This window comes from Prionailurus viverrinus, chromosome F2 (assembly GCF_022837055.1).
Source record: "Prionailurus viverrinus isolate Anna chromosome F2, UM_Priviv_1.0, whole genome shotgun sequence".
Classification (NCBI taxonomy): Eukaryota; Metazoa; Chordata; class Mammalia; order Carnivora; family Felidae; genus Prionailurus; species Prionailurus viverrinus.
This window is the reverse complement of record NC_062578.1, coordinates 73,746,343-73,770,172: the sequence shown is the minus strand read 5'-3', so window position 1 is coordinate 73,770,172 and position 23,830 is coordinate 73,746,343. Positions and strand designations below refer to the sequence as shown.

The following is a 23,830-nucleotide window of genomic DNA, read 5'->3' as shown; positions in this document are numbered from 1 at the left end:
TTCCTGGCTATGTCAACCAAACCTTTGGAACCCCCAAAAGCCCCAAGGGTGACAAGGGGGAAACAGAAGCTTCCAGTTCTCTGTACATTGCTGAGCTGGTGAAGCGTCCACCCCACTGCCATTCCCTGAGGGATCAACACCATTTACTTTTACATTCTTCACGGGAAAGTCCCAAGGAACTAGTGAAACAACATCCAGAAGTGGTAATTGGCCAACCACTGAGCTATTGGCCAATTCCTCCATGCATGAAGCCTCGACTGTGGCCTGAATAAGTAAGGTTTACTAAATAAAATACATGATTAACTATTCTTCGAATATAGATAGATGCTACTGTGATCATCCACATGGTTAGGTTGTGTGCTGTTAGAGTAGCTCTTTTTCATGTGTTTACTTTATTTATTTATTTGGTCAATGATACTAAAAAGACAAGTACGCCCATATAGGGATCAACAAAATACGTAGACATGAAAACAGAGTTGTCTTATTTGAAAGATTAGAAAGCACAGGTGTAGAGAACTGTGTGTTGAAAACTGCCCTGAACTTAGGGAAACGCAAAGTACTGCATCGCTGTTATGCTCAGGCCCGATGAGAAGCATAGGGGGCAGCGGAGAGGACCAGAGGCTTCCAAGAACTGTGTGTAAGTTGAGTTAAGCCTAGTGGTTAAAGGCTCTGGTTTTGCAGTCAGGTGCTCTGGGGCTTACATTCTTTCTCTTTCCACTCACTACTATCTATGCTCTTGGGCAAGCTGTGTAACCTGCCTCTGTTACCTTATCAGTAAAATGGGGCTTATAATACACGCTTCATTGAGTTGTTGTAAGAATTAAATGAAATAATGGGGCTAATGCAATGCTGGGATCATAATAAACATTTTACATATGGTGACTATCCTTCCACCTCAGCCACTACCAAAAGCACTACGACAGCCACCATCACCACCCCCACCCCCATCACCATCACCATCATCTCCACCCTAGAGGCTACAAAATGTAACCTGGTGAATTTACCTGCAAGCACTCTCAGCGTGTCCTCATAATAACCTCTTGACTTCTTTGCTAAGATCAATATGTCCCGTGGGAACTGGCCGAGGCGTTTGGGTGTATGTTGACCCTAAAGTCCCTTGCTTTTCCCCTTTCCATACTTGTTACTTTTCAGCTTCAACCTTTTTCTGCCCATCTTCCCACCGTGGGGTTTGGGGTTGGGCACCAACTGCAGTCCTAGGTTGCTTGAGTTCATGAGTTGGACCCAACAGGGGCAGGCAGTATATCAGAAGCCTCGGTCCAACCATCTGTTGAAGTCAGTCTCTGCTCGTGAACACGGTGTGCGTATGGTAGGGTGAACTTTGGCTTGCCGTCTTCACCGCCTCCAGGCTATACCATCTGTAGGCCCCAACATCTGCTCTCTTCTCAAGGTCTGGCATTCCAGTGCCTGGTGAAGACTGAATGTCTTCTGGAAACCAAATCTGTTTGGCTAGGCCCTGATGTCCTTGCACAGTGAGGACCAGACTCCCATTCCAGAGGCCTGGACTTTTCCTTCCTTGAGGAATAAGCTTACCACTTGGAAACGAGGTAAATGCACAAAATAACCCCAATCATGTTGCCCATGCTGCTCTTTAGGCCTTTTCGTTGTAGGTGGCAAAATCTAAATTCAAATACACTGGAACAAAATGAGTTATGGTATAGTCTCTTGCAACTGAACAAAGACTAGGAAATACTGACTTTGGGCTTGGCCGGATCTAGGTGCTCACATGTCGTCGTTGGGAGTTTCTCCGTCTCTCCTACCTTGACTTCTTTCTCAGGCAGTCTCACCCTAGTGCTGGTCCCAGTTGTGTCAAGTTTCTCCCCTGTCTTCTCAGTGACTTGAGGTGAGATGAGATGAGAGAGAAAGAGAGAGAGAGATCCTCCAACAATTCCCACAAATGTTCTGTGATTGACATCTATTATACATGTCCCTCCCAGCATCAATCGTGTGACCAGCCTGAGGCAGATGACCATCTCTAGAGCTGGGGGCAGGGGTCAGCCCCGGTCAAGCCACATGTCTAGAGATGGGGAGGGGCGTTCCCCACAGGAAAATCTAGGGGCTCGTATCTGAAGAAGGGAAAACTGACGCTGAGGAGACAAAAGGAGTAGTTATCTGTTGAACAGTCTGCTTTGACTGGCCCCAGTCAGCTAAACTTAACTGTAACCAGAACTTGCTGGGCATCTTGGGAAGAGTATGGCTTTGAAGCTAAAAGACCTGTTTGAATGTTTGCTCTCTCAATTCCCAGCTGAGTGATCATGCGCAAGTTGTTGTACATCCACAAGCCTTGTACTTTTTCCCTTACAATTAGATGATAATGCCTTCCACTCAGCATTTGGGTTTTTTTGTTTGTTTTTTTTTAATTTTTTTTAACGTTTATTTATTTTTGAGACAGAGAGAGGCACAGCATGAATGGGGGAGGGTCAGAGAGAGAGGGAGACACAGAATCTGAAGCAGGCTCCAGGCTCTGAGCTGTCAGCCCAGAGCCCAATGCGGGGCTCGAACTCACGGACCGTGAGATCGTGACCTGAGCCGAAGTCGGACGCCCAACCGACTGAGCCACCCAGGTGCCCCTCAGCATTTATTTTGAGACTTTACCTGTGTGACACACAGTGCCCGGCCTGGGGTAAGTATTCAGGTGACAGCAATACTTCCCTCCTTTTTATGTTGATACAGCCTGACCCCCACTAGGTAAATACTTTTCATCAGAACCTTGGGCTACCACAGAGAATCTATCTTCCACGTATTTTGCCTTGGCTTCCTCTTTATTATGATCCACAGGTATCAGAGGATCCGTCCGTCCATCATCGGAACTAATCGTAGTAATGATAAACAGAGCAATAATTCTGCCTTTGTCTTTTGCCTGACCTGTTTCTGCCCAAGCCTCTTACATTTTCTCTTCACCAGAGGAAAAGCAGTTGATTTGGTTAGGCAGAGGCGAAGTCACAATGGCCCATGGTTGTATTGGAAAGACCTCTCAGCTCTGCTTCTTGCCCAGGGTCTGCGCGTAGCAGCGGGTCCCTAATGCTCCCTTCCACTCACGGGGGGGGGGGGCGGGGGGGGGGGTCTGTGTGTCAGTCAACCCAGAGCTTAGTTGTACAGGCCAGGTCATATTTCCACCCACTTTATCATCTCAGAGTGTGTGGTTCTAAGGTTTACTTTCTGGGGCGCCTGGGTGGCGCAGTCGGTTAAGCGTCCGACTTCAGCCAGGTCACGATCTCGCGGTCCGTGAGTTCGAGCCCCGCGTCGGGCTCTGAGCTGATGGCTCAGAGCCTGGAGCCTGTTTCCGATTCTGTGTCTCCTTCTCTCTCTGCCCCTCCCCCGTTCATGCTCTGTCTCTCTCTGTCCCCAAAATAAATAAACATTAAAAAAAAAAAAAAAAAAAAAAAAAAAATTAAGGTTTACTTTCTGGGGTAGGAAAGTTGGGGTGGTCATAAAGGGAGGAGAGGTAGAGGATCTGTCCTACACGAGCCTAAGTCGTGTGTCTCTACCAGAGCCCTGAGCTGGGTGGGATTCCAGGTGGCGGTACAGTTCTCGGTGGAATAGCACTGTACTTAATTTCCCATTTGCCACGTGTGTCTCTGTGTCCCTGGGAACTCTTTGGAGAGGTAGGAATGATAGGAAGGGTGGTATATGATCACCTTTGCTGTCGTGACCTTAATACCCTCAGCCCTCGCCTAGAACACATAACAGTGGCTATTTATTGAGCACTTTCTGCGTGCGAGGAATGCATGCCATTTGTCCATCTACCAGTGTATCCACCCATCTGTGTATCCAACTGCTCAACATTTATTGGATATCTCTTCTGTCCCCGGTGTAGGTAGACACTGCCCCAAAGAAGCCCACACGGTCCAGTAGGATAAGGCTTTCTCGTCCTTCACCCCAACGAGTCCTCATTTGCCTCCCTCCTAAATGATGCAGCAGACCTCCCCTCTAGCGCTGAGCCCTTGGGGTGCAAAGAGGTAAAGAATGCGGTGAGCCTCCACCACTGCAGGATTTCGACAAACGTGGAAGGCTGTTCTTTGCTCAATTTTTGGACCCGAGAGGAGAGAGCTGGGCCAGCACGTGGTCTCTTATTGCTTCTGTAACAAATTGCTACTAATGTGGTGGCTTAAAGTAATATAACTGTATTATGTGCAGTTTTGGGGGTCAGCACAGGAAATGAAGCTCATGGAACTGACCTCAAAGCCATGTGGGCAGAGTTGTGTCCTGGGGAGGATTCAGGGGATGGTCCATTTCCTTTTCTAGCTGCTTCGACCCGCGTTCCTTGGCTCATGGCCCCCTCTGCCAGCTTTGAAGTCAGCAACCACTGCCCTCTGCTTCTCTTGTCACATCTCCTCTGACTCTTCTCCCTCCTTTTCCCCTATTTTAAGGGCCCTTGTGATTACTGTTGGGCCCACCCAGATAATCCAGGATAATCTTCCCATTTTGAGATTTCTTTTCTTTTCTTTTCTTTTCTTTTTTTTTTTTTTTTTTTTTTTTGTGAGAGAGAGAGAGCATAATCGGGGAGGGGCAGAGAGAGAGGGAGAGAGAGAGAGAGTCCCAAGCAGACTCTGAACTGTCAGCATGGAGCCGGGCACGGGGCTCGATTTCACCTTGAGCCTTGAGATCACGGGCTGAGTCGAAATCAAGACTCAGACACTCAACCGACTGAACCACCCAGGTGCTGGACATTTTTGGGAGCTATTACTCTGCCAGCACAGCCACTATCACTGTCTCTGCTGCTTTGGGGAAAGTTGCTCGGTCTCAGGTTTCCCACCTGAAAAATGAGCCTCATAACGGCATCACCAACACAGAATTGTTGTAAAGATTGAATGGGAAATTACTTGTGAAGAATACAGTGTAGCGGGTGGTGCATCGTCGGTGCTCCTTCAATTATAGATGTGGTTATTATTCATTGTGAAGTCATTGCCTTTCAGCTTTCATGGGGGGTGGCCAGAGGGACGGGGGACAGACAGAGAGATGAATAGTTCTCCAGTCTTCTCCTATCTCTCCTTCTAGTATAATTCCAGACGTTGTCTTTGGGATGGACTGGCCTACAGTGGCCCTTTTCTCAACCTAAGGACTTACACCGATTTTCCAAGAAAGAAAAATAATTGCTTGCCACTATCAGAAATAGAAATTGACGGGGCGCCTGGGTGGCGCAGTCGGTTAAGCGTCCGACTTCAGCCAGGTCACGATCTCGCGGTCCGGGAGTTCGAGCCCCGCGTCGGGCTCCGGGCTGATGGCTCGGAGCCTGGAGCCTGTTTCCGATTCTGTGTCTCCCTCTCTCTCTGCCCCTCCCCCGTTCATGCTCTGTCTCTCTCTGTCCCAAAAATAAATAAACGTGGAAAAAAAAAATTAAAAAAGAAATAGAAATTGAGGTTCACGGAAAGCATGCACGTGTCAGTGTGTATATTGGGGAAGCAGAGGGTTGGGAAGGTGTGGGAAGCACTGTAAAATGTCTTTGCCTGGAGGCATAATGGTTATGACATCCAGAGCTTGAGTGCTGGGTTTTTTTCCCCTTTTTTGTCCACATAGGAAATGTCTAAATCTGCCAGAGCAATTTGGTTTTTCATTTGCAGGAACCACAGGTATCACTTCCAAATATTGTTCAGAATAAAACTTAATTGAAAACGTAATCAAACTGGAAAATTGCTTGACAAGCTGGGGTCACATTCGTAAAGGGATGTTTGTTTATCCCTCAGCCGTGATGGGGTCTGTGCTGGCACACGAGGGGACGGCTGGCACGTTGCTCGCGTCGCTCACAGTCCCTGCTGGGAAGGAGCCCCCTCAATCTGGCTGCACTGCGTTTGCTTAAAGGTCACCTGTCAGAGAAGCATAGAGCAATCCCTTACTGAGGAGGCACCAGAATAGATCCCTTTTGATTTTACTGCAGGATCCCGCTTTCTGTGAGTTCAAATTGCTTGTCAGACCGCGGAGGCTTCACCGCTTCAGAAGAGGGCTCTTCCTGTATCCGTTATGTAAGAATTACTTGAGTGCAGTCACTAGTCTGGGACTCTGATAGCCTAGACTCTTCCCCCGTGTCTCCTCCTTGAAGCTAGGCTGTGCCAAGTAGAAATTGGAACTCTGGGATGGTAACCCTGAGAAGGCTGTGCTAGTTGGTGTTACTTGTGGACAGGTAACTGTGTCATTCTTGGAGATGCTTGATAGAGACAGAAAGTAACATAGGTCCAGAACCTTAAAGACTGTTATGGGCTGAAATACATCCCCCTAAAATTCACGTGTTGAAGTTCAAACTCCTGGTATCTCAAGATGTGACTGTATTTGAGATAAGTTCTCTAAAGAGGTGATTAAATTAAAATGAGGTTGTTGGGGGCGGGGTGGGGGGGTGGCTCCTGAATGGCTCAGTCAGTTAAGTGTCCGATTCTTCGATTCTTTGGCTCAGGTCACGATCTCCCGGTTCGTGGGTTCGAGCCCCGCATCGGGCTCTGTGCTGACAGCTGGAGCATGCTTCGGATTCTGTGTCTCCCTCTTCTGCCCCTACCCTGCTTGCAGTTTGTCTCTCCCTCTCTCTGTCTCTCAAAAATAAACAATTAAAACTTTTTTGATAAAAAAAATAAAAATAAAATGAGGTCGTTAGGCATGAAATCTCCAGAGTAATGAGTGTCTTCTTGAATGCTAATGAATAATGAAGCGACTCCTGGTGGGCCCTTTCATAGCTTCAGGTGGGGGCTGTTTACCACAGAAACCAGACCAAGGCAGGATTAGAGGGTTGAAATTTTCAATGCCATCCCTCAGCCCTTCAGAGAGGGGTAAGGGGCTGGAGATCATGATAATCACCAGCAGCCAACAACTTCCTCCATCATGAGTATAGATAATGGAGCCTCCACACAGAAGCTCTACACAGAATGGTCTGGAGAACTTCCAGGTTGGTCAACACATTCATGTGCTGGGAGGGTGGCATCACCCAAACTCCGCGGGACAGAAGTGTCTGTGCTGTGCGCTATGTACCTCTTTTTCTGAATGTTCATTTATACCTTTTATAATAAACCATAATGGGCTAAAAAATGAGGTCATCAGGGTGACCTAATCCAGTTTGACTGGTGTCCTGAAAAGAGGAAATTAGGACACGGGTACAGAGGGAAGACCATGTGAAGACACAGAGGAAAGATGGTCTTCCACAAGCCAACGGGCGAGGCCACGGTAGAAACCAAACCATCCCGGCCCACACCTGGATCGCAAATTTCCAGCTTCAGAAATGTGAGAAAATCACTTTCTGCTGTTTAAGCCACCCAGTCTGTGATACTCTCTTATGGCAGCCTGAGCAGGCTAATACATAGACCCAGAGCTCTTCTGTGTAGCATTAATTTTGGCTCCATTGTGTAATGCTAAGCAGAGCACCAAATTTCTCTGGGTCCCAGTTTCCCTATAGAAAAAAAAGATGGGTAAAAATAACCCCTGTTCTGCCAGATTGACAAGGTTAATGGCGAGGGCTGAATAGGATGGAGATTCTGGGAGGGCTTCCTTACACGCCTCTCATCTGGGCCGAGTGGACCAGCAGTGAACAGCTTTGGGATTTCTTGGCTGGCCACCACCCAAACCTGAATGGCGAGTGGATGTCATTTCCTGTGCCGTACTTGAATAAGTGGCTGTGACGTTTTCGGGTGGTGAGATAGGTTATAAGAATATGTGAGGGGCACCTGGGTGGCTCAGTCGGTTGAGCGTCCGACTTCGGCTCAGGTCATGATCTCAAGGTTTGTGGGTTCGAGCCCCGCAGTGGGCTCGGTGCTGACAGCTCAGAACCAGGAGCCTGCTTTGGATTCTGTGTCTCCCTCTCTCTCTGCCCCTAACCCACTCGCATTCCGTCTCTGTCTCTCTCAAAAATAAATAAACATTAAAAAAAAGAATATGTGATGGGGCGCCTGGGTGGCGCAGTCGGTTAAGCGTCCGACTTCAGCCAGGTCACGATCTCACGGTCCGTGAGTTCGAGCCCCGCGTCAGGCTCTGGGCTGATGGCTCGGAGCCTGGAGCCTGTTTCCGATTCTGCGTCTCCCTCTCTCTCTGCCCCTCCCCCGTTCATGCTCTGTCTCTCTCTGTCCCAAAAATAAATAAACGTTGAAGAAAAAAAAAAAAATTAAAAAAAAGAATATGTGAAAATTCAGGGGGGAAAATGCCTCCATTGAGTTGAAATGGGCATATTGTGAATTTAGGCGGAGTGGGAGGTCATCAGTACACTTTTTATTTTTCAGCTGAAGTTGGAGGCCATATTCTTGATGACATCTTCCATTATGAAATCAGTTGACATCTTTCTTTTTTTCCTAAAGTTTATTTATTTTGAGAGACAGAATCCCAAGCAAGTTCTGTGCTGTCAACGTGGAGCCCAACGCAGGGCTTGATCCCACAAAACGTGAGATTATGACCTGAACTGAAATCAAGAGTCAGATGCTCAACTCACTGAGCTACCCAGGTGTTCCAGCACCTTTTTTTTTTTTTCAAAAATTTCTGTAGGGGCGCCTGGGTGGCTCAGTTGGTTGAGTGTCTGACTCTTGATTTGGGCTCAGTTCAGGATCTCATAGTCATGAGGTCCAGTTCCTTGAATCGTCTCGAGAGAGAGGATTCTCTCCCTTCCTTTCTCTCTCTGCCTTTCCTCCACAGTGTCTCTCAAGATCAATAAACTTAAAAAATAATAAAAAATTGAATCGTCTCGAGAGAGAGGATTCTCTCCCTTCCTTTCTCTCTCTGCCTTTCCTCCACAGTCTCTCTCAAGATCAATAAACTTAAAAAATAATAAAAAAATTTCTCTAGAAATTTTTAGCATCCATCTTTCAATTTTTTAATCTTATTATTTGTGTTATTTTCCCATGGCTGCTGTGGCTTAAAGCAACATAAATGTAGTATTTACAGTTCTGGAGGTCAGTTTCACTGGACGGAAGCTGAGTGAACCAGCTTGATAGAACCAGGCATGCCTGGTTCCCTCTGGAGGCTCTAGGAGAGAATCCATTTCCTGGCCTCTGCTGGCTGCCAGAGGCTGTCTGCACTCCTTGGATCTTTCTAGAATCACTCCAGCCTCTTGCTTTTGTTGTCATATTTCTTGCTTCCTCCTTTGACCTTCTTGTCCCCCCCTGCACACTCGTGATTATGTGATTACATTCAGTGCTCACCCAGATGTTCAGAATAATCTCTTCTCAAGATCTTTAGCTTAATCATATCTACAAATCCCTTTGGCCAGAGAAGGTCACGTTCACAGGTCCTGGGGATTAGAACGTGGGTATATTTGGGGGGCCATTATTATCCAGCCTCCCACAATACTGAAGAAGCAACACAGAACAATGTAGAGAATGGGCTTTCCCCCTAATTTCTCTAGTCGTGAGCTTTGTGATCTTGGCAAAGTCACTTAACCTCTCTGAGTTTATTTCCTCACATGAAAAGTGAGTGCAACATTGCCCACCTCACAGGGTTGCTGCGAACAGTTACATGAGAGGCTATGCAGGAACAGGGAACGTCTTTCCAAGGACTCAGCTGGCTCTGAGTGAATGGTAGCTATTTTTTCATCCACTCTTTTGTTCTTCCGAATTTCAATTGTTCCAACTTAAGTTTTCTGTTTTCCACAGGAAGAGAGAACCATCTCAAACCAAACTGCCCCTTGTCTGCTGAGCTTATCCCGCACAGGGGGTCTGAGCCGCCCCACTCGGGCACGGAGGGTGTGTGCCTAGGGGAACGTCTTTAGCCTCAAGGCTAAACGTCCTAGGGGAACGTCCTGCCTAGGGGAACGTCTTTAGCCTCAAGGAGATCAAAGCTTGTTTAGCCTTTTCCTCACTTATCATCAGAGGCCAGCACAGCCCTTGGCCAACACGAAGGACTTTGTCTTATCCAGCCTGCCATGTAGATCGTGTCTCATGACTCTAATAACTGAGAGCTTGAGACCTGTGGCTCAAACTCTAGTTACCAGGACCAATCTTGCCTTAAATTGCAGAGTATTTAACTAGCCCTGCATCTGTGGTATCCACTGTTCATGCTCAAGATTCTCTACTGCTTGGCCGATGGTGCACGGCCTTTGCTACATCTGCGACTTCTGCCTTGAACTTCTTCCTGAAGTTGCCTTCTGGTTTTGCTTCTTTCCTTCTCTGGTGAACTGTCTTCTACCTCAGTCTTTTCCTGGCACTAGTCCCTGCCACACTCTTGCTAGCTCTATTCCCAGACATTGGGACTTTGCCCTAAAACCCAATTCAGGAAGTAGGAGAGATTCCTTCCTCCTTGATAGAACTCTCTGATACCAGCTACCTGCTTGCGATTCTTGAGCCTCAGAATCTCCTTTGGCCTTTCTGTTGAGAAAACATTTATCCGTCCATCTATGTTTCCACGTATCCATGTATCCGTCCATCCATCCATCCATCCATCCATCCATCCATGTATCCACTATTTATTGAACTGTTGTCATAACCGTGGCTGACACAGAGGTGAACAAAATAATGTCCTGGCCCTGGAGGAGTTTATACTGCAGTGGAGGAGACAAAGGAGTGAATAGTTACACAATACAGAGTGAGACGTTAGTTAATACATGAAAGCAGTCGTGTATTACTTCAAAGGACGAAGTCTTGGTTTTGAGGAGAGAGGTTAGAAGACTCTTCACAGAGGAGAGAAAAATTAGAGCTGTTGGGCCTGAGTAAGAGGTGTTTTTTTTTTTTTAAGTTTATTTGTTTATTTTGAGAGAGAGTGTATGGGAGGGGCAGAGAGAGAGGGAGAGAGACAGAGAATCCCCAGCAGGCTCCACACTATCTGCACAGAGCCTGAGGCAGGGCTCGAACCCACGAACAGTGAGATCATGACCTGAGCTGAAGTCAAGAGTCGGACGCTTAACCGACTGTGCCACCCAGGTGCCCCCTGAGGAAGAGTTTTCTAAGTGGACAAACCAGGGCATTGCTCTGCCAACTGCCTGCCTAGACTGCAGCCCGGATCCTTCCAATTCCAGACTGGTTCCATCTAATGCTCAACTTTCTCAAAGAGTAGCTTCTATGGACTGAATTGTGTACCCCCCCCCCCGCCCCCCAGATCCATAGGTTGTGAAGGGTGTGAAGAGGTGTGAATATCTTAACACCCAATGTGACTATATTTGGAGATAGGGTCTTTGGGTGGGCACTTAAGGTTAAATGAGGCCATAAGGGTGGGGTCTTAACCCAACAGGACTGGTGTCTTTATAAGAAGAGGAAGGGGCTCCAGAGCTGTCCCCACTTTGTGAGGACACACCCACACCAAGAAGGTGGCCATCTGCAGAACCAAATCAGCTGGCACCTTGAACTTGGGATTCTAGCCTCCGGAGCTGTGAGGAATAGATTAGTTTTGTGCAAGCCACCCAAATATTTTGCGATGATGGCTCGAGCCGACAAATATTGCAGCTGAGGGAAATTTGTCCTTTTGGCTATCCACCTACATTGTATAAATGAATAAATATTTAGTGGAGGAGCACAGGCTAAGTGCTTTCAGTATGTCATCTCATTTAATCTTCATTGTGACACAAGGAAAAAGGGATTATCACCCCCCCCCCCCATTTCACAGATGACCAAACTGAGGCTCAGAGCGGGTCAGTGACCTACCTGAGGGTCATCTAGTGAAGCTGGAGTTTGAACTCAGGTCTGTCTGGTGCAAAGCTGGAGTATCTGCCTGCTCTCTAGATAAGGATTATTTTGAAAAGTACTGGGGCGCCTGGGTGGCTCAGTCGGTTAAGCGTCCGACTTCGACCCAGGTCACGATCTCGCAGTCTGTGAGTTCAAGCCCCGTGTCGGGCTCTGTGCTGACAGCTCAGAACCTGGAGCTTGTTTCAGATTCTGTGTCTCCCTCTCTCTGACCCTCCCCCGTTCATGCTCTGTCTCTCTCTGCCTCAAAAATAAATAAACATTAAAAATTTTTTTTTAAAAAAAGTACTAAAACCCCATGTCCTGTCCCTTGATTCCATTCAGCAAGGGTGGGTCCATCCTAGGGGCCAGAAGGATACGGAGGCAGGAGCAAGCTCTATCAACTTCCAGTTCTCTCCCTCCGTGCCCCGCCCCCCCGCCACAATCAACCCCAGGGCTCCTCCTTCCACTGTGTGCATTCAGGAGCACACCCCATAAATCTCAGGAATTGAAGCACACACTGAAGCAAATAACTCACCCTACCTGAGTCTGCTGTTTAATAACTGAACTGGCACACGTGATGAATGGCTACAATGTTATGCCACAGGAAGAATAAGTAACAGACACAGTCATCTTTAGAGACCTTATAAAGGAGACCCATTGCTTCCTGTCTCTGCCTTAAGGCCATTGTTGAAGGAGCCCGTAGAAGAGAGATGTGCCCGATTTCGTCACGGCACACGTGCATTGAGCACCTGCTGTATCCTGGGATGGGCTCTGGGAAGTCAGGGAAGAAGATGATACATTCTACCCCCACAAGCGAGCCTCTGCCTGAATAAATACGTGCGCCCCTGTATGTGGCTCTGTAAGAGCCGCGTGCCATAGTGTTGAAGCCTCAGGGTGCCGATGGGGAAAGCGAATCCGAAGATCCATTCTCCACTGTTACAAAACAGCCTACGGGGACATGCCCAGTGTGTGCTTGGCACATGGGAGGTGCCGGTGCATCTGTGTGTCCCATAAAGGGGTCAGAGTTAGAGGCGGGGCTGCTGAGCGTGAGGGGGGAGTTGGTCCTGGAGCACCCTGGGTGAGAGCTCAGCTCTGCAGCCACGCACAGTGGGCGTTCACGGTCCCTTGCAACTTGACCGTCATGTGCCACGCTCGATATCTGGTCCCGTGCTGAGACCAATCTGGGTGTAGAAAGATAATTCAACACTTCCAGTCAGGAGGTTTTGTAATCTGTAGGTTAAATGCTGCCTTGATTGATTTTCATAGCCTAAAAGTCACTTCCGACCGTGTGCGCTTTGGGAAATGACCTCAAGCATTCTGCTTAAGATGGTTGTCTTGTAGTTTTGAAATAGTGGGATAAGAAACAGAATAAGGGTCTAATTAACCACTTGACTTAGGAGTCCGTGTTTAAACTCCAGGTCCTCTCTCCATTAGCTGTGTGACCTTGGGGTTCCCTCGCCACCACTCTGAGCCTTCCTTTCAAGGTCTGTCAACAGCAAACAAGCCAAAAGGGATTATAGTATCCACTAAACTGGTTGTCGTAAGGCAAACGTTGACATTATCTGTGTAGAGTGCTTAGCACATGTGTCCAGCCCTTAACGATAGCAATTCTTACTAAGAAAAGAAGGGAGTGAGCCAGGAAGGATGGGAGGGAAAAGGGAAGGACGGGCAGAGAAAGAAGATGGAAAGGAAGGACAGAGGTGGAGGGGCCGACCACAGCACTGTCTTCCTGTGTTTGAAGAGCTGTGCTAGAAAGAAAGTGAGAGACTTTGCTGAGGACCCGTCTGTACAAGGGGAGGGAAGCAGGTGCTGTCTAATACGCCCAGTTACTGTAGCAGGTGCCATCGAGGGAAAGGCTGGACGGAGATGAGCTACAGACAGGGACGCCTGGGTGGCCCAGTCCGTTGAGCACCCGATTCTTGGTTTCGGCTCGGGTCGTGATCTCACGGCTCCTGAGATCGGGCCCCTCATCGGGCTCTGAACCGACAGCGTGGAGCCTGCTTGGGATTCTCTCTCTCTTGCTCCCTCTCTGTCCCTCCCCTGCTTGCGCTGTCTCTATCTCGCTCAAAAATAAATAAACGTTAAAAAAAATTAAGATGAGTTACAGACATTGAGAAAAGGGTCTGTATAGAATCCTAGAAGGGGAATCCTACTAAATTGGCAGTTTTGTACACCTAATGCAACTTTATAGATATATATAGAAACCTTGGTTCTGTGAATTATATCAGCAGCCACTTCCAAAAACCTGAACCGTGCGCCACGCCGGGTGCTGAGCGCTTTACGTCTTTTTGTTTAAATTGTGTGTGTGTGTTGCTTTTTTTAACGTTTATTTTTTGAGAGACCGAGAGAGACAGAGCGTGAGTGGGGGAGGGGCAGAGAGAGAGGGGGACGCAGAATCGGAAGCAGGCTCCAGGCTCCGAGCTGTCTGCACAGAGCCCGACGCGGGGCTCGAACTCACAGACACCGCCAGATCGTGACCTGAGCCGAAGTCGGACGCTCAACCGACTGAGCCACCCAGGCGCCCCTGAGCGCTTTACTTCTAATACACGCATCACCCCCACGGCAGCTCTATGAGGAAGATGCCGGCAGCCTCTCTGCAGAGGGAGAGGAGACTCCGTCCGGAGAGCATTATTTTTGGTGTTAGGAACACTTAACGGAGCAGCTGTTTGGGATGCCTGGGTGGATCGGTTGGTTCACACACACACACACACACACACACACACACACGTTAAAAAAACCCCAAACATAGCAGCAGTCCTCTTAGCAAGTTTCGAGTATACAATACCAACTATCTCGTCCCCATTTCCCCCACTCCTCCAGCCCCTGCCAGCCACATTTTGCTCTCTGCTCCTGCAGGTTGACTATTTTAGATGCCACATCCACACCACAAGTTGGGTATTATTGGGTAAATTATTATTATTATTATTGGGTAAACTATGAAGGGATACTTCCCAAACCCCACGACTTCCATTACGATATTACCTGCGTGCTCTGTGATTTATTTGTTGACACTACATATCAGTTTATCCCTCTGGACTGTGGCCTCCTCAGAAGCACTCACACGGATCTATTTATCTTCGTATCTTCCGTGCATAGCGGCTCCAGGCAGAAAAGATGCTCAATCAGTATATTGTGAAAGAATGAATTTGTGAATTTAGGATTCGAGGGAAACAGGAGCACAAAAAGAGGATGAGAAGGAGAAGGGAAGCATTTTGTTAGTGCCTACGGGGTACAGGACTCGGAAACACTGTCCTTACACAGCCTCCTGCAGAGGCTAAAAAGCTAAAAGCTTTAATTTCAGATAGACCGGCAGCTAACATAGGTCCATCCAACCTGATGCCCTTGAATGAGATGTGGGAGGTGAGGCAGAGCTTACTAGAACCTTTTTTTAAAAAAATATTTATTTATTTATTTTTGAGAGACAGAACGAGAGAGAAATTGGGAGTGGGGGAGGGGCAGAGAGGGAGTCAGAGAATCTGAAGCAGGCTCTGCACTGACAGCAGAGAGCCCAGATGTGGGGCTCGAACCTACGAGCTGTGAGATCATGACCTGAGCTGAAGTCAGACACTTTACTGACTAAGCCACTCGGGCGCCCCGCTTGCTAGAAACTTTATGATGGTGTCCTTACTCTGCCCTCTGATCTCATCTTTCCTTGCTTTTTCCTCTAAGCTTCACTCCAGCCATCCGGAATCTCCCCCACCTATTCTCCTATGTGCCTAGATCTCCCTTGATTCTTCACTGGGAACTTTGCTCTGCCTATTAGTGGCTTTCTAGCTAATTTCTGAGCTCAGCTCACATACCACTTCCTCCAGGCAGCCTTCCGTGACTCTCACAGCCTGGATTAGATGCTGTGCTGTGGTAAGAATTCTAAAGAAGCTCTCGAGATTTTCATTCCCTGGTGAGTTAGTCAAACGATAATCTAGGCGTTGCAGATCTGATGAAAATCCTATGTTAGTCGATTTTAAAAGGGGGGAATTTTCTGGGTTGACCGAATCTAATCACCTATGTCCTTAAAAGCAGAGAACTTTCTTTGGCCGGTGGTTGAAGAGGAAGGCAAAAGGGGATGTTAGAGAGATTCAAAGACTCAAAGTGTCATTTCCGGTTTGAAGATGTAAAGAGCCACGTGAGAAAGGATGAGAGTGGCTTCCAAGGGCAGAGAGCATCCCACCCCCGCCCCCACCCCCACCCCCACCCTCCTAGGAAAGCCAGCAAGGACACGGGAACCTCAGTGCCAGCACCACACCGAGCAGAATTTTGCTGCCAAACTGAATGAGCTCCGGATAAGAGCCTTGCCTGGTTGACCCCTTCATTCTGTCCTCCTAGACCCTGAGCAAAGAACCTCCCAATCCACTGGGCTTTCCCACCCACAGAACCCTGAGATTATCCCTGCGTGCTGTTTTCAAACACTCAGTGGATGGTAATTTCACACACAGCGATAGAAAACAGATACCTTCGTTATGTGTTCCCTTGGAACTCTGTTATTCTCTTATTAGCACAGTGACGTTGTGATGGCTTGTTAAATTATGTCTCCAACTCCATTGTGAGTGCCCTTAGGGCAGCGGTTCTGCTGTCCTTGTGCATGGCTGTTTCCCGATGCCAAGCGCAGTGCCTGAAACACAGAAGGCGCCAAGATAATGTCGGTTAAGCGAGTAAGTCGATTTCCGCAAAGAGGGTCCGAAATGAGGTCCTAGAAGGGTCTGCCCATGGGCCTCAGTAGAAGGCTGTCCAGATGCTATTTTGTGGGAGACTGCGTCAGCCTACCAACCCAAGACATACGGCTGTTATGCTGACATGGTACTTGAATAATTGAGGGAACACAGTGCTCACCTTCCTGTGAGTATCTGAAGCTTTGCTGCTTTTCTTTCCTTTGGGCTAAAATGTTTCCCTTTCCAGAGAGACGATTTGGCAATTCTCAGCGGATAATTGGATAATTGGAAAGCTCGAACTTTCCAACACATTCAAGGATCTGCCATGGCCTTGGTAGTGGGCACCAAATTGTGTGCCAAATTCATGCCTCAGATTCTTGGAGGACTTCTTCCTACACCTGTCCGTATGGTCTGATTTTTATCTCAACCCATGTGTTCGCCAGGACTCTTGGTTGAAGGTAGGCTTGGGTAAGATGAGGATTTATAACTGCCTATACCTGGAATGTCTAAGGTTCAGAAACGTGGGTTCGGCAGTGATGAGATCCAGGGGCTGAAATGGGATCATCATGGATTTGTCTATCCCAGCATGTCCTTGTTCAACTTTCCTCCATGTGTTGATTTCATTCTCCAGATGGCTCTCTTTACATGGCAGGAAAGATGAGCCACAGACCATTGGTTCTAGGACTATAGGATCATCACAGCTCATTATTTCCAAGGAAAAGTGGAATGCTTCTCTTCTTTTTTAAAAAAAAAATGTTTATTTATTTACTTTTGAGAGAGAGAGAACGAGCTCAAGCAGAGAAGGGGCAGAGAGAGTGAATCCCAAGTAGGTTCTGGGCTGTCAGCACAGAGCCTGATGTGGGGCTCGAACTCACAAACCATGAGATCATGACCTGAGCCAAAACCAAGAGTTGGATGCTTAACGTCCTGAGCCACCCAGACACTCCTGGAATGTTTATTTTCATTGAAAAAAAAATTTTAATGTTTATTTATTTTTGAGCGAGAAAGAGACAGAGTGCAAGCAGGGGAGGGGCAGAGAGAGAGGGAGACCCAGAATCCGAAGCAGGCTCCAGGCTCCGAGCTGTCAGCACAGAGCCCAACGTGGGGCTCGAACTCATGGACCACGAGATCATAACCTGGGCTGAAGTCCGCTGCTCACCAGACTGAACCACCCAGGCACCCCCACTTTTTTTTTGCAGTGTTTTCTAAATCAGATCTATGTAAGTCTCCATCCTAGTTGGTCTCAACCTGTTTCTGTCCCGGTGTCTGGCCAGCCGGGGTCACCTGGCCACTTGGGTGGGGTGATCACAGAAGAAGTTAGCAGAGGAAGACGGAAGTGGTGCCAGATGGGCCACAAACAATGGTGAGCACCCCCCCCCCCCCGCAGTCCGCTTTCTTGAGACCCCTGGTCACTGTTCATTCCCTTGTGTCCACCAAGTCATTCTCCCCCTGCTTCCTGGAGCCACCCTCACTGCTGCTCTCCTTGCTGGTGACTTCAGTCACTCTGCCCGTCGCCTTCTGTCTGTTCCACACGGTGTCCTCATGGAAATCCCTGAGTAAACATAGATTTCCTTAACCAGGATTGCAGGTGCGACCCCTTAATTAAGAAGATCCAGGTAAAGGCCGTAACGTCGAGAAGGGTAAATGGTACTAATTTACTTTGAGAAGACAAAATGATAACCCGCTCTTTCTGCACTCCTAGGGATGCTAATTGGCAACCCAGAGCTAATGTTCTGATGCCCGTGTTTCTTTCCTGGAGAAAAATGCAGGAGTGGAGACGGAGGTTAGAAAGAGCAAGCGGGTGCTCACAGAGGATCTGGTCAAGGAGTGGGGTGTGGATGGAGGAGATGGAATGGAAAAGACTGGAATTGCCGGAAGGTCTTCAGAGAGCTGAAGGAGTAGACCCGGCTGGAGGACGACGCAGGACTGCCCCGTCACATTCAGGGAGGAAAACTGCAGTCATACCGGGAAGCCATCCGAGCTCTCTGGTAGGTAACCGTGGTGACTCACGAAGCAGCAAACTGTTTACGTTCAGAGGTATCCCAGCAGGGGCTGGGTGTCCACCTGCCAGAGACGCTACAGAGGGGAACCTGACAGTGTGCGAAAAGGGAGGAGTTTCAAAATTCCTTGGAACTAGGGAAGTCTGAGATTGGCCATCCAGCCTGTTCCCTTCCAAACTGGAGGTGCAGTCGGAGCTCATGACGGCCTGGGAGCGAGCTTCAGGGATCATGGAGCGATTGACCCATGGTCGTGTCCTCGTGGGACGTAGCTGAGAGTTACAATTTGCATGGCTGCCAAGAACAATGTGAATTCTAGGGGCGCCTGGGTGGCGCAGTCGGTTGAGCGTCCGACTTCAGCCAGGTCACGATCTCGCGGTCCGGGAGTTCGAGCCCCGCGTCGGGCTCTGGGCTGATGGCTCGGAGCCTGGAGCCTGTTTCCGATTCTGTGTCTCCCTCTCTCCCTGCCCCTCCCCCGTTCATGCTCTGTCTCTCTCCCAAAAATAAATAAACGTTGAAAAAAAAATTAAAAAAAAAAAAGAACAATGTGAATTCTTCACTTTGTGGCATGAGTTAAAACGCTTGCAGAAGTTTCCTACGAATTCAGGATTTCTACCATTGAAAATCCATTCCATTTAAGACTTGGGGCCAATCCACAGCAGGGCCCCCACAAACAGTGGGCCTCGGGACGGTAACTCTACCTGACTTGACTTTAGCTGCCTTTCTGCACATTGGGAAGATGGGTGGATGCTCTCTAAGGTCTGCTCCAGTCCTCAGGGTTGGTGGAGTTCCAGGATTGCATAGATACACAGAAGAACCTTATGTAAATCAAGCTTGGCAGGGGCCCTGCCTGAGGCAGCAGGCCTGAGCAGGTAAGGAGGTTAAGGGATCCTGCATAGATGCGGCCAGAGAGTGCTGCAACATTGGCTTCCAGGCTGTTACTCCTGGGGCAACAGGTACAAGTGGCGGAATAAACGAATAAGTAATAAGTTCTCTGAGAGGACATCCATGTTCCTTTGTAGACTTTTGTCTGTTTAGTAACTAAGTATCTAGTCCATTGGGGGCATACTGGGATACTGTTGAATCCAAAATCGCTTCAGTCAGGGGCGCCTGGGTGGCTCAGTGGGTTAAGCGTCTGACTTTGGCTCAGGTCATGATCTCATCGTTTGGGGGTTCAAGCCCCACATGGAGTTCGGAGCCGACAGCTCGGAGCCTGGAGCCTGCTTCAGAGTCTGTGTCTCCCTCTCTCTCTCTGCCCCTCCCCTGCTCGCACTCTGCGTCTCTCTCGAAAATAAATAAAGCGTTAAAAAAAAAATCACTGCGGCCAAACCAAATGACTCATGATTCCCAGAGCCTGGTACACAGTCTGTGCTTCCTATGATGTCTGTGCATCTCTGTGATTCTGATTTGGGTTCTTAGCATGTTCTTGTCAACCAAAGGTCTTTAAAGCCAGCCTAAGTCAAGGGGGAGTCTTAGGAGACGTGAGAGGCAAGTTCATGGATGTCAAATGCAGGAAACAATGTACCGTTGGGCCACGTGGACCTGGGAGCTGGAAAGTTACACACACATTTCTGCCTCTCTCCGGGGTCTCCATGGTTCCCCATTTCCGTTTACCTCCATGGATGGTTCCATTCTCCCTCTCCTGTCATCGTGCGCTTTTCTCTGCTGAGCAAAATACTCAAGGCAGGGATTTAGCATCGTGGGTACAAGAACGTGGGACCCACAATGCCCCCTTCACACCTGCGGACCCTGGCATGCTGCCCCTTTCTCCAGGCTCCTGTGTCTTGAGGTATAAATCGAACACCATACCAATGATCGAGGGTCATAAAGAAAAGCAATACCATGAGTTCAGCACTTGGTCCGTGGCTGGACTGTTGATTTCTTGAAGCAGGAGGGTCTCTCTTGTAAGGAAGGCACAAGGAAAGCAGGAATCAGGACAGGAAGTGGCCTCTAAAACTACCTGGCACGGTGCTATTGGAATCAAACAATTCCCAAACTGAGGAGACCTTTGAGATCATGTGAGGAAATCTTGGCGTCCCGCACATTCCTTTCTTCCCTTACGTACCCGAGAGCTTTTTCTCTTTGTCACATGTGGCTCCCGAGAAACTTAATCAGAAGACCAGGGGGAGGGGAAGGGGTGGGGGGAAAGTTACAGAGAGGGAAGGAGGCAAACCAGAAGAGAGTCTTAAATACTGAGACCAAACTGAGGGCTGATGGGGGGGTGGGGGAGAGGGGAAAGTGGGGGATGGGCATCGAGGAGGGCACCTGTTGGGAGGGGCCCTGGGTGTTGTATGGAAACCAAGTTAACAATAATTTATATAAACGTAAATTAATTAAAAATAAATAAATAAGCGCCCTCCACCGCAGGTGTGAGAGCTAGTCACATTTTCATTCCGGCTGGGTTTACTCCCGTCACTGGTGCTGACACAGGAGTCACTCTGCTGGTCCCGGGAGCATCGCAGTGCAGTGGATCGATGGAGGCAAAGAGGCCAGTCGTGCCTTGTTTTCATCCTCGTGATGAAGCAAGAACATTGCCGGCAAACAGGGGCAGCTGGGATGCTGGTGGATGTTTCCATGCAGGCAGGAAGCCAGGTTGAGCCACCTGGACCTTGAGACTCTAACAGAACCTTCCGAGATCCCTTCCAAGATGGTTGCCTGCAGACCCGCCTGCCTCGTGTCTATCAGCAGGAGCACATGTTTCGGCACACCTCTGTGGACCAGGCGCTGCCCTAGGTGTTCCACTGAATACTGACATTAGCCCAGTGACTTCAGCCCTGATGTTCCCATTTGATGTAAAAACTAAACAAGGCCTCAGAGAGGTGAAGCCACCTCGCCGGGATCACACTGCTGGTCAGTGGGGCAGCTGGGATCAAAACCACATCGGTCCTGCACTGCCGGTGGGAGTGCACACTGGTGCAGCCACTCTGGAAGATAGTGTGGAGGTTCCTCAGAAAGTTAGAAATCGAACTACCCTACGATCCAGCAATGGCACTACTAGGTATTTATCCAAAGGATACAGCTGTGCTGTTTCAAAGGGGCCCGTGCACCCCGATGTTTATGGCAGCGCTATCGACAATAGCCAAAATATGGGAAGAGCCCAAATGTCCACTGACAGATGAATGGATAAAGAAGACGTGGTTTGTGGGGCGCCTGGGTGGCTCAGTCGGTGACGCGTCCGACTTCAGCTCAGGTCGTGATCTCGCGGTCCATGAGTTTGAGCCCCGCGTTGGGCTCTGGGCTGACAGCTCGGAGCCTGGAGCCTGCTTCGGATTCTGTGTCTCCCTCTCTCTCTGCCCCTCCCCTGCTCACATTCTGTCTGTCTGTCTGTCTCTCTCTCTCAAAAATAAACATTAAAAAAAAGAAGAAGACGTGGTTTATATGTACAATGGAGTATAACTCGGCATTCAAAAAGAATGCCATTTACAATAACATGGATGGAACTAGAGTGTATTACGCTGAGCGAAATTAGAGAAAGACAAATATCATATGACTTCACTCATATTTGGAATTTAAGATAGAAAACAGATGAACATAAGGGAAGGGAAGCAAAAATAATATCAAAACAGGGAGGGGGACAGAACATAAGAGACTCTTAAATATAGAGAACAAACTGAGGGTTGCTGGAGGGGTTGGGGTGGGGGGGATACTCTAAATGGGTAAGGGGCATTAAGGAGGGCCCTTGTTGGGATGAGCACTGGGTGTCATACATAGGGGATGAATCACTGGAATCTACTCCTGAAATCATTATTGCGCTGTATGTTAACTGACTTGGATGTAAATTAAAAAAAAAAAAAAATTAAAAAAATAAACATACATCTAAAATAAACAACAGCAAACCAACACCAGATCTGTCCATCTTCAAAGTACAAGCCCTTCCCCACAATAGCTAATGGCTAATCCCTTCCATGCACAACTGCATTTAACCTTCATAAGAGCAGAGCAAGGTGACTGTTATCAAGGAGTGAGAGGCTCCGAGACGTTAATTAAATTATCCAAAGTCCCAGATTCATGGACCCTGCATTTCTTCATCTTATGTTGCTTTGCACTGGGTCCCGGGTTACAGCTGTGAATGACCTACGTGTTCTCACCTTCATGGAGCATCCTCCCTATTGGGGAGCGAGGTGTATTCTGCCACGTGATAACCCATGATGTGGTGGGAAGTGACATAATGGGACACACGTAGCCTTGTGACATTAGAATGAGAGAGGTGTCTGGGAAGAGGTCCTTGAGGAGGTGTAAGCCGAATCCCGGCTAGGAAGGGAGAAAGCAGGTGCTGTGGTCTGAATGTTTGTGTCCCCCTAAAATTCAGTGTTGAAGCCCTAACCTTAGGAGTGATGGTATTTCAGGTCGGGACCTTGGGAGGTAATTAGTTACGTGAGGTCATGAGGGTGGGCCCCCAAGATTGGATTGGTGTCCTTAGATGACGAAGAATGACCAGGACTGGCTATTTGCCCTGTGAGGACACAGTGAGAAGGCAGCTGTCGTCAAGCCAAGAAGAGGGCTCTCACCGGGAGCCCGCATCTGCTGGCACCTTGATTTTGGCCTTCTGGCCTCTGGAACCATGGGAAATAAATGTCTATACTTTAACCCGCCTGGTCGATGGTATTTGTTACAGCAGCCTGAGCGGACTAATACGGCAGGACTCCAACCTAATTCAGGGAGGCCACAGGGTCTCTCTCCTCTGCCTGCTGCCTTCTGCCAGCAAGGAAAGTAAGAAATATTAGCAATGCACGGTGTTCAAAGTTACCCAGATGTTCTGCCTGGGCCTGCACAGATCTTTCTGGAGTAGGTTAAGGACAAGTCCAGGGAAAGTTACTGGGTTTCACTGGGGAGAAGGCAATAGATGGGTAGCCACTAACTGAAATGTTGCTGGGCGTTAAGTCAATTTCTAGGGGAAATGGAAGGTGGATGAACTGGCACCCGTGAGTGTGTCTGACATCCGCCTCTTCCTGGTTCTGGATACAATTTCACCAGTAAAAAATAGTTTCTCAGTGTGATGGCTGCTACTGGCAAGGTAAACGAAACCCCCTCAGCTTTGAGGTCAGGGAGTGAGGAGGGAGAGGCCAGAAGATACTTTCCTAGTGTGAATGTTTTTTTGTTTGTTGTTGTTGTTGTTGTTGTTATCGGCTCCCGGCATGTTAGAGCTGGAGGGGAACTTAGATTCAGCCAAGTCCAACCCCCCACATCTGACAGATGGAGAAGGGGGAGTCACCAGTTCAAGGGAAGCGCTCCGTGGTGGCAGGGCTGGGAAGAGAACCCTTGTCCGTCCATCTCGGAAACAGAGACTTCTCTGGGGACTTGAAGCACAAAGTCGTTACGTAAAGGGAATTAACGGCATATAGAGTTATTGAAAACACGAGAAGAGCAGAAGTCAGGGAACACTGCGACCCTATGATCTTCCCACCTTTCTTGGGGGTCTAGCGTCCATGTGGTTTTCTGTTTCCCTCAGCGTATGCCTTCCTTGCTCTAAAAAATCTACCCCTTTTTAAAATGTTTATTTCTTTATTTTGAGAGGGAGAAAGCAGGGGAGGGGCAGAGAGAGAGAGAGAGAGAGAGAGAGGGAGAGGGAGAGAGAGAACCCCAAGCAGGCTCCACACTGTCAGCGCAGAGCCCAACA

At 48.5% G+C, this 23,830-nt stretch overlaps 1 long non-coding RNA gene across 2 annotated transcripts in view; it reads left to right on the top strand.

Annotated features, from left to right (window-relative positions):
• LOC125156586 (uncharacterized) overlaps positions 1-23,830 on the top strand; it is a 132,785-nt gene that overhangs the window by 82,580 nt on the left and 26,375 nt on the right. Inside the window, exon 4 of one of the 2 annotated variants that reach the window (XR_007148689.1) lies at positions 17,976-18,607. The exons of the other annotated variant lie outside the window; for it this stretch is intronic. This is a non-coding gene — a long non-coding RNA (uncharacterized LOC125156586). Of the gene's footprint in view, positions 1-17,975; positions 18,608-23,830 lie in introns of those variants that run through there. 2 annotated transcript variants of the gene reach the window in all.